Source organism: Alligator sinensis, unplaced genomic scaffold (assembly GCF_000455745.1).
Source record: "Alligator sinensis unplaced genomic scaffold, ASM45574v1 scaffold116_1, whole genome shotgun sequence".
Taxonomy (NCBI): domain Eukaryota; kingdom Metazoa; phylum Chordata; order Crocodylia; family Alligatoridae; genus Alligator; species Alligator sinensis.
This window is the reverse complement of record NW_005841908.1, coordinates 3,180,623-3,192,125: the sequence shown is the minus strand read 5'-3', so window position 1 is coordinate 3,192,125 and position 11,503 is coordinate 3,180,623. Positions and strand designations below refer to the sequence as shown.

Here is an 11,503-nt window from a genome sequence, read left to right as displayed (position 1 = left end):
TTCCCTTTCAAGAAATGAAATATAAAAACAAATCAACAAAACCCTCTCAGACTATTTGGGCTCTGGTTGCCAGCTTTTATTAGTAAATGGTATTTATTCAGGCAAAGGATTTTTGGCACTTGCATGCTTCGCTTGTGGTTATGGAGGAAGGCTACTTTAGTTTAAACGTCCTGTTTGTGAGTCTAGTCACTGGGACTAGAGCCGTGCTTTAAAATATGAAACCTAACTTATAAGAGGCAAAAAAACACAACGAGTTGCCATTTGAAATGTAGAATTGATTTTCAGCATTCCATAGCATTTTAATTTTGCCACTGGAAAAATTAGACCACTGCTGGACCAGGATCTGCTACAGCCTTCTGAATTTTGCCTAGCCCTATGGATATTTTTTCTTAAATAAAACCCCTAGGGATTAAAATAACCTGCTATCAGTTTGTTTCTACCTTGAGTTGAACTTTCTGCAGTTTATATATAAAATCAGCTTGTACTTAGAGCAAATATTTTAAAAACAAATTCCAACTGTCTAGCTTGAAGTCACAAGTTTGGTATCCTATTTTTGTAGTTATATTATTACCAGTATTTAATCTGAAACCTTGATTTGCAACACTTTGCATCTCTTAGTTTCCCAAATCACATGTGATATACCCTGACTTTAGCAAGGCTTTTGTCAGTGTCCCATGATATTCTCGCTAACAAGCAAAGGAAGTACAGACTAGCTGAAAGTACTGTGAGGTAGGTACATAAATGGTTGGATCATCATGCTCAGCAAGTAGTCATCAATGACTCAATGTCTGGTTGGGAGGAGCCATCAGGTGGGGTTACCCAGGGGTCTGCTCTGCTTCTGGTACTGTTTAATAACTTCATTAACGAAGTTGATCATGGGATTGCATGCATGCTTGCCAAATTTGTAGATGGTACCAAGTTGGGTTGAGTTGCAAAACACTCTGGAGAGTAAGGCTAGGCTCCAGAATGACCTAGATAGATTGGAAAACTGGTCTGCAGTCAACCAGATGAAATTCAGCAAAGGCAAGTGCTAAGTCCTGCACTTGGACCAAATCACTGCGTGCAAATATAGACTGGGGAACGTAGAAGGAGTTGGAGGTTACAGGAGACCATAAACCGAATGAATCAACAATGTGCTCTTGTTGCAAAACAGGCCAACAGTGTACCAAGTTGTATTAACAGGAGTGTCATTTCTAAATCAAGGAACGTAATTCTGTTGCTTTATTCAACACTGGTGAAGTCTCACTAGCTTTGGTGAGGCTTCACCAAAACTGGTATACTGCATCCAGTTTTGGGCCCCACACTTCAAGAAAGATTGGAAAGACTTCAGTGGAAGCATGGCTTATGAGAAAAGGCTGAAAGAGGTAGGGTTATTTAGTCTGGAGAAGAGAAGACTGATGGGGGATTTGATAACAGTCTTCAGATACCTGAGGGGTACAGAGAGGGTGGAGATGGGCTTTTTTCTGTGGCCATAGGGGACAGGATTAGGAGCAATGGCCTCAACCTGCAGCTGGGGAAATATAGGTTGAATATTAGGAGATGCTTCTTGACTATGAAGGTGGTCAAGCACTGTAACAGGTTACCTAGGTAAGTTGAGGAATCTTCATCCCGGGAATTTTTCCAAGAGCAGGTTGGCCTGAGTGGTGTAGTCAAGGATAATTCTGCCTTGCAGAGGGCTGGAATAGACCAGTGTTTCTCAACCCCTGGGTCATGACCCAAAGGTGGATTGCAAGAATATATGAAAGGGTTGGGAACAAACTTTAAAAATAGATCAACAAACTTTTTAAATTGTTTTTCTCCTTTAAAAGAGAATCCACGTGAAATGGTGGCTTTTCCCTTGCAGGCTTTCAGAGTTCCAGCCTGCAAGGGGCTGCTTGGAGCCTCCCCCAGCCCCACACAAACCCCACCTGTCCCCACACACTGTGGGGCTGGGGTGCAGTGGGTCAGGACTGGCCATAGATGTTTACAAGTGGGTCCAGGTACAAAAAAAAAAAAAAAAAAAAAAAAAGAAGAAGAAAAAGTTTGAGACCCACTGGACTAGAAGACCTCATGAGGTTCCTTTCAGCCCTACCTTCCTATGAACCCATGTCATTTGAAAGTAAAAAAAGTGTTCATGCATACACAAAATTACATTTGCTTTTATAAGGTCTCAGCTTTACTAAAAGTTAGAGTGCTACAAGCAGTTATGCCTTTTCAGATAGAGTTCTTATTTGCTACCATGATACCATACTTTCTTCATATTGCCAAAAGTTAGATATAAACCCAAGCTTGTGAAACATGTTCTGGCTGTCTGAATATAGAACAAATTTTAAATGATGGAAATTATTTCTCAAGCTGTGTCTTTCTTACCATGCATGTATTTTTTAAATATAAACATCATGATTTTGATATAAAATTCCAGTAAAGATAATGCACAGGTAGTTTTAATCTTGGGGGAGCCAGTCAAGGTCAGCCCTACGCTGTCTGCCTGAGTTCACCTCAGCTTGCTACACTGAGGTAAAAGTGGCATTTACCTTGTCTCCACTGGGATTTTACATCAAGGTAGCTGTAGTGTGGTAGGCTAGTCATCTCAGTGTAAAAAAAAACAAAAACAAACAAACAAACAAACTTTTCTTCAATGAACGTATAGCTTCCATGTGAATTTGGCCCATATTTCTAGCTCCTTGCTATGTTGTCCTATTGCTAACCTTGTATTTGTATATACTTATTTAATAGCCCCCTTGTTTTCAGTCTAAATTTTGAGTTGCCACTGTACACCAAATTCCATTTTTTGTAAAAACCAAACAGATCTCCTTTACCCTGAGAAGGTTGAGAGCAAGATCTTGGCTCCCTGCCAAATTTTTAAGATGTAATGCTTGACAACATTTTAGTGGACTGTGGGAGGAGAATGAGATCACTGATGAGCAATCTCAAGAGCCATTTTCATATTCCTTGTGCAATACCCAGCATTCTCACTGGATGTTCTCTTTGGTGTTCAAGGATTAAGAGATTTTTCCTTAACGTTTATAAAATGTGACTGCATTACAGCTGATGATAATATATGTAAGATGACTTGCAAATCTTTATAAAACATGCCCAGAACAGTTTGTTATTCAGTGTCAATAATTGGCCATTCATTATTAAATTGCTTTTGATATCCAGAAAACTAGTGTGAAAGGCATTTTACTGTATTTTTGTTTGTTTTTTTAAATTATTTTATACTTACAGCTATTGCCATGTGTACACACACACACACACACACACACTTAATGATCCTGATTTCCTAGAGCAAGATCCCACTAATCTGTTTAGGGGGCAACAAGTGAGGGACTATTGGTGAGGGACAGCTGTTGTGAGGGGCTAGCTGGGTTGTTTTTTTTTTTCCATTCTCCTCTCTCAGGCTGTTTGTTTTCCCCCTGTCCAATAGACAATTGCAGATTTGGAAAAATTCCCTATGAATAAAAGAGATGTTTTTAGTTAAGTAGAGAGGTGCCATATACAGTACTTATTGTAGTGACCAGATACTAAATATGAATGTCTTTATTTTTCTAATTATATTTTACTTAACCCTTTCCATCTCCTTGCTTAGCCTGCCTTGCTTAAGTCTGTAACATTTGAAATATTTTCCATTCAAGTATGAGCAGCATACCAGAATTACTTGGCAACACTTATCAACCCATGAAGATGCTGGATATCATAGAGTCATTAAGGTTAAAAGTACACATCATGCAGTCCCCTTCTGTGCCACAACAATATTGCTCTTTGAAGTACATTCTACATTGCAGATTTGCAGAATGGTTAACATCAGTTCGTTCTTTTGGAGGATTATTTGATTTAAAACAATTTGCTAACTGCACGGTATCTGCTGTAACACATTCAGAAAAATCTGCTTTTCCAGCCTATCTTTTGGGTCCTTACTGAAAATTGTTGTTTGAGTAAACACATTCATGAAATATCTGTCCGGTTCTACAAGAGCCAGAGGGGAGGTTGCCAATGATGAATGTAAATTAGAAAATAGGAAATGCAAAAAACTGATAAGGGAAACAAGGAAATTCAAGGGGAAAAATCTGCTACCCTGTAGAGTTAAGGACAGAAGAAGGGTTTTTTTTAAGTACAGTGGAATCCATTACTAGATGGTTATAGTAGGACTATTACCAAATAAAACAGAAAAGGTAGAAGTGTTCAATGAATATATTTATGTTGTGTGTGTCAGGAAAAAACAAATGAAGTATTCCTAGCAGAGAATGATGATGAAATACTTTCCACTGTAGCAGTAACCAAGGTTGGTGTTACATAGCACCTACTAAAGTTAAGCATTTTAAAGTGGGCAGTCCCAGATCAATCGCATCCAAGTTTTTAAAAAAAGCTGGCGATGGAGCTTTGTGTGTCATTAATGTTTATTAACATTCAGTCTTGGATCACTAGGGAAGTTCCAGAGGGCTGGAGGAGAGCTAATATGCCAATATTTCAAAAAAAAGTAAGTGGCTTGGGTAACTATAGATTTATTAACTTGACCTAAATTGACAACCTAATGAAACAGCTATATAGGACTTAATGAAAAATTAAAGTAGGCAACTATAATTAATGCCAGTCTACATGGATTAGTATGGAAAATAGGTTGTCAAGTTGATTATATTTTTTACATGATTACAAGTTTGATTGGGAAAGGTAATGGGTACATAAAGCTGAAATGAGATTTAGCTCTTTAAGTGGCACTTACATAGCTGTACAAGTGCAGCTTTTGGCACTTACACAAATTGTGGATTCTGTATCAACCTATGTATCTATGTTTGCTTTGTGCTTTCTTCCCGAGTGTACGCAGAAGGCTCCACTCTTGCTATATAGGCTGCAAGGCAGAATGGAATTGCCTGACTACACATAAGGCTGTGCAAGTTCCCCCACAAAGCCACGGAGGGGTCAGGGTGGTCTTCCACCCTCTAAACCAAATAACCCACTGGCTAGCACACTTGCCCAGAGAGTGGGAGATCTAAGTTTTAGGTCCCCTCACCCAGAGGAGTTTGAATTGATATCTGTTGCTCCATAGCAGTGTTCTAGCCACCAGACTAAAAGTTATATATTGCTCAGAGTGACCTCTTATTCACAGATGTAGGGTCGGAAGGGACCTTGCAGATCTTCTAGTCCAACCCCCTGCACTGGGCAGGAGCGAAAAACTAGGCTGAAATGACCTCAACCAGGTAACTGTCAAGCCTCCTCCTAAGAGCCCCCCAAGGTAGGAGCTAGCACTACTTCCCTTGGAAGTTGGTTCCATATCCTAGCCACCCTGACTCTGAAGTAGTGCCTTTTAATGTCTAGTCTGAGCCTCCTCTCTAACAACTTATGGCTGTTATTCCTTGTTACTCCGGGAGGTGCTCAGGGGAACAAGGTCTCCCATTTCCTGCTGGTCCCCCCCTAGTAAGTTTATAGATGACCACCAGGTCCCCTCTCAGCCTTCTCTTGTGAAGGCTGAACAGGTTAAGGTACCATAGCCTCTCCTCGTAGGGTCTCCCCTGCTGTCCCCGGATCATGCGAGTGGCTCTCCTTTGGACACTCTCGATGCTGTCCACATCCCTCCTGAAGTTTGGTGCCCAGAACTGGACGCAGTACTCCAACTGTGGAGTGACCAGTGTCGCGTAGAGGGGGAGGATCACCTCCTTGGCCCTGCTTGTGATGCATCTGTGGATGCATGACAAGCCTTACTGACAGTGTCCTCGCATTGGTGGCCCATGTTCATCTTGGAATCAATAATGACTCCAAGATCTCTTTCTGCCACTGTGCTTTCAAGAAGAGAGTTCCCTAGCCTATCGGTATGCTGCTGACTCTTACTGCCCAAGTGCAGCACTCTGCACTTGTCACTATTGAATCCCATCCTATTCTCATTTGCCCAGCCTTGTAACCTGTCCAGGTCCAGCTGTATCCTGTCCCTCCCTTCTAGCCTGCCCACCTCACCCCAAATCTTAGTGTCATCCGCAAACTTAAACAGGGTGCTTTTCACCTCCTTGTCCAAATTACTAATAAAGAAATTGAACAGTGTAGGCCCAAGGACCAAGCCCTGGGGGACTCCTTGAAGTTAATCCACTGACTACCCAAGAAAGGAAGATACTGGGGCTGTGGTTAGGTGAGCAAGTCAATGGAGAGCAGCTCAGTGAGGTGGATGCTGCTTTGAAAGGGAGGGAGCCCTGGGTTCTGGCTCCGGCACTGGCAGTGGGATAGTTTCTGTCTCAGAGGAATAGAGGCCAGGGCCCCCTCCATTTCAGGGCAGTGTCTGGTTTACATAGCATATTCTTCCTCTGGTTCCACATATCTTCCACTTTTGCGGCCCAGTGGGTCAGCTGCAAGAGAGAGGTGTTCTGGGAATGTCTAGCTCATGGCGTGCTGATTAGAGGATTTTGCAGGGAAGTAGGAAATGCAGATTCAATTCCCCTCTGGACCTAGGAGAGCCTAGAATCTGAACCATTTGGGCAAGTGCCCTAGCTACTAGACTATGGTGCTAAAACTAAAGAACTCAACCTTTTAGAGCAGGAGGGGTGCTTGCAACCCAGATGCTACAGGCTACCACTGTGCTTCAGTAGGGAAGGGGGAAAAGAGGCAGCTACTGAGGTCAGAAGGAAGGGGAGAGAAATGGAGGGAAGAGAGGTCTTATAGAAAACTACCATTGGAAGGAACCTCTGGAGATCATCTAGTTATCCCCAGTAAGCAGCCCTTGTCTAGGGGTAGAAGAATAGGGAGAGAGAGCAGGGAGAACTATGAAAGGAATCGGTGTCAGGGTACAGGGCAGGGAAGGGGATGCACTAGGCTGAGGTGCTTGCTGCTGTGATCCCCTGTGCTGAGGGCCAGCTCCAGTCACTTCAGAGTCTTGAATCTGGCCATCAGGTCATAGGTTGAACACCATTGTGCTAAAAGATTGGAGGGTCCTCCTTCTCCCTTATTCCAGCAGTTGCGTGCATCTGATCCCATTCCATTTGCGAAGAGAATCTGTAAAGCCAAGTAAGTACCAAAAACTGTACTTTCATGCTACTGGCTAGGTAAATGCCACTTAGACAGTAAAAGTGAAATAGGAGTTGGCCCTTAGACTTCTGTGGACATTTGACTTAATACTGCACAAAAAAACTAGAACAATACAAAAATCACTATGGCACTCACTGAATGGATGAAAACTTGGTTAAAACTGCATTCCTTTTCCTGCACGTCATTTTGTTTTGGGCTCTATTAAATATATTACGTTTAAATGGGCCCAGCTTACCAAGAAGCCCAGACTGTCCTATATTATTCTCAGTTCTCTTCATTTTCTCTGCCAGTCTTTGGATCATCCTCAAATTTTAAATAGCCTCTATTTTATGTTTATTTCCAGAGCACATTTAAAACGTTGACCAGCAGTGGGCATAATAAAAGTCCCTGTAGAATCCTATCAGAAACACCCCTGTTTAACCATTGTCTTCATTTACAGCTCCTTACTTCTTGATAGTGCTAATGTTTTAATCAGAACATTCTGTGCTACTAAGGTTACAGGCAGATATAAACTTTAAGCTTTAAAGGTGCAAAAAAGGAGTTGCCACATCAGCTGTTCCAATATAGTTGTTATGTCTGCATTCTTCTTTAGCTCTTTGAGTTAAATAACTAAATTTAATTCTGGAGGAAACAAGGTTAAAGTTTTGCTCCACTTACACTCTCATAGAAGTATGTAGACTTGATATTTATATTGAAACAGCATGTACTGGAATCATTTTGTACTGGTATAACTGTTACATCTATTCACTCCCTATGTAAAGTGACTTACAAAGTTATATTACATCTATGTAGTTACCTTTATCAATCAACCAACCACTCTTATAATCTTATTTGACAGCATCTGTGTTCTACAAAACCACCTTGACTCGGTTTGAATCTTAATGTCCCTATGAAAAAAATTACTACCCAGATTTTCGAAGTGTAGCCAATTATTGTGTTGTCGTTGTTGATTTGTAATGGCTATAGTGTTCAGGAGCCTACTTGGGAACCAGGAGACCATTGGGCTAGCCATTTTGCAAAACAGACTGAAAGACTGCAGTCTTTGGGGAGGGACAATCTAAATAAGACAAGAGTGGGAAAAATTGATGGGTAATATAAGGAAATAGGACAACATTGGTCAGCACTGCAGGTAATAACCTCACTAGGTTGCAGTTGTTGTAGACATTATGGCAAAGGAGAGTTTTAAAGAAAGATTAAGTGGGGGAAGTGACATAGCTTTGTGGTTGTTTATAAGGGGATTCTACCAAATATGTGGTATGGCATTGGGCATCATGGGTTGATTAAAGGCAAGAGGTGACCTATTACTCAATGAGAAGGGATAGGTAGTGGGGGGGGGGGGGGGGTGTAGCAGGCCCTATTCGATTCGGATTTGGCCCAAATCAGGGACAGTGATTCGATTAATTGATTCAGATCACTGTCCCTGATTAGATTTGGCCGAATCCAAATCTGAAGATTCGATGCCAATTCAGAGAATCAGCGATTCGGCCAAAGACACACAGCTTTAAAAGTTTTTTCTATGTACCTTGAGGTAGCAGGTACGGCTTGTGAACACTGCGATGCTGGGGCACATGGAGCGTCTCACGGGAGTGTGGGGGGCCCTCCACATGCTAGGTGGTGAACCCGGAAGTGAACTAGAAGTAGTTCCAGTCCACTTCCGGGTCTGCCGGTAAGCATACAGGGGGACCCCCCTGTGCCCCCCCAGCTTGGCAGTCGGCCACAGGGGGACCCCAGGTGCCCCCCACAGACCCAGGAGGCACCAGTCCCCAAGCCAGGAGGGTATGGGCCCCCCCCGCCCCGAGTACGCTCCCCAACAGACCCGGAAGTGGACCAGAAGTGCTTCTGATCCACTTCCAGGTTGTCACGGGATGGGGTCCCTAAGGATGGCTGTGATCTCCTAAGGCTCCTCGACCGTACCAATTTGGTCCGATGGGCGCCCTCAGTTCTTGCCCACCACATCTTGATGTACTTATAAAACTAGGGAGGCTGCCTTTAAGTCCTCTTGGACATGGTTGATAGACTCTCTGAACCCTGTGGGTTCCCAGACCCCTTGTGGGTCCCATTTCACAATAGGTGTTTCGGGGCACCCTAGCCTTATGGGCTATATGCGTGGCTCCAAACCACCCCTTTACCATGCCCCAAGCCTCGCAGATGGTATTGACGTTGTCCAGTCTAGGCCTCGTTAGCACTGGGGTCCCTGTACCCCTCGTGCCACGCCCTTACTGGCACCGGGGTCCCCAATGAGACCTCCTACTTCCCCAAATAGCCTCACCCAAACCACTGGTCATTATGAAACAGTAAACAAAACATAAGCCCCTGGGCTATAACATAACACATAAGTTCCCATCGTTCTCCACCCCTTTAAAAGAATCAAACTTTGCCCCAGACATTCTCAGAAGCTAGACTCACCCTCAGGTCTCTTCCCCTAGCTCCCTCTAGGAAGGCTCCTTCTCACTTGGCTGCTGGCAGTATACTGCCTTCCCTGGTTCCAGCCTGGGGATTTTTAAGGGCCCAGGGCCCTGCCCTTTCCGATCAGCTGACAGGTCCAGGTGCAGGCTAATTTGCTCTCTAGCCTGTTGCTCTGATAACCTGCACCTGGGCTTCTGTCTCTCTTTGGGCTCTCCCCAGGCAGTTTCTGCTCTTCTAGGAGCAGGCACTCTAGTGCCCTGTGACACAGGTCTGCTGCCAAGCACACTGCCCGCCCCCCCGTGCTTCTGTGGGATGCTCCATGCGCCTCAGCATTGCAGTACTCACAAGGCCCTGCTACCTAGAGATATGCAGAAAAAACATTTAAAGCTGTCTCTATGTTCGAATCTTTCCAAATCTCTCCAAATCAATTTGGAGGGTTCCAATTCGATTCAGAGAGATTAAAGGGTCCTCCAATTTCATTCAAATTCAGAGATTCGGCCACCGAATTGAGCCAAATCTCTACCGAATCGAATTGGCGACCGAAGCTTCACACAGCCCTAATAGGTAGGATGACAGTGGGTTGTGAAATGCCTCAAAGGGGACAAGAAGTTGATTATGTTTGGTACAACTGAGAAGGAGGGGAGCCAATGCAGGAATAGAAGGAAAGGGGATATATGGTCTAAGCAACAGTGGGGAAAATTATCTTTGTAACATCAGCAGCAATCCTAGTGGATATGTGCAGGGCAAGTTAGCCTTTTTCAACCCAGAGAAAAGAATGTTGTAGTAGTCAAAATACAAGTTAATGAGAGCTTCGAGGGGAGACTTAACTACATAGGTTGGTAGGAAAGATCTTATCTAAGAGGCATCATGAAGAAAGAGTTTGTAAGAGCTAAGCATTACCTAGATGTGAGAACTTAGAGTAAGGCCAAAGATGAAGCCCGGATTATGGATTTGACTAACAAGCAAGATCATATCATTGTACGCAGAGATGTGGATTTTCCAGAAAATTTTGAATTGGAAAATTTTCCAATGCCCTAAATAGAGCATGATTTGATTTAATATGTTTATTTGACTTATATTTAGTAAACAAAACTGAAAAAGTACCCCCATGTTAATTTTATGTTCCAATAGCCACAGGTATTTGAACTGAAATATTTGATTAGGAAAAAATTAAATACAGTACACTTAATATGGTTTAAATGTTCTATTCAAGCAAATTCAAAGCTTTATGTGGAAAGAAATTATTTTTATTAGAATACTTGTCAAAATGTAGACAATACACAGCATGTACTTCTCTTAAATTGTTTGTTTAAATTTTAAGAAAAAAAATTAAGGCACAGAAAACTGTAGACACAATAATTTTAGCACACCCAAAGAACTGTGGATGATATGCCGTGGTTTGGTTTTGATTTGACCTGCACAGCCAATTAAGTGAATTCATAACTTGATTTTCAGTTTGGGTTATTATGTGAGTGTATTTAGTAGGCCTGTGCGAAGCGGCAAGTATTCACTTTGGATTCGGATTCAGCTGATTTGGAGGGACAGTGATTTGATTTGGTGATTTGAATCACCGTCCCCATTCAATTCAGCCAAATCGGATCCGAAGAGTCAGCGCCGCTTTGGAGATTTGGCCATAGACTAAACAGGCAGCAGTCCTTGATGCTGGACAGAGCTGCCTCCAGCTGGTAAGTCCATTGTGCTGGGCAGAGGGGGGAGGGAAGGGTTAGGGTTAGGATTAGGGTTGTCTAACCCAGCCGGGGCGAAGCCGCTGCTCATCTAGGAAGTGCGGGGAGCCCAGGCCAGCTCCCACTGCTACACACCACTTGTCCGGAGGCAGCATAGGGGCTCAGTCTTGTACCAGCCCTGCACCGGCTGACTGGGGGGGAGCATAGCTCCCACTCCCAGTGCCTTCCGTCTTTCTCCTGGCACAGCCCTGGCCACACCTGCCACATGCAGATCCTGGTGCACATGCGCTCACCCCATGCCCTCCCAGGCCAGTGGCAGAAGCAGCGGTGAGAGTCGCTGGATAAGCTGCCACACGAGCAGCTCCCAGGCCAGTAGTGCGCAGCAGTGCAAGCCGTCCCACCCCCTCCTTGGGCAGCCCAGCCCCAAT

At 43.6% G+C, this 11,503-nt stretch overlaps 1 protein-coding gene across 1 annotated transcript in view; it reads left to right on the top strand.

Annotated features, from left to right (window-relative positions):
• The window catches only part of CUNH11orf97 (chromosome unknown C11orf97 homolog), a gene marked incomplete at its 5' end in the record, with an annotated part of 18,487 nt that overhangs the window by 420 nt on the left and 6,564 nt on the right, over window positions 1–11,503 (top strand). The window lies entirely within an intron of this gene.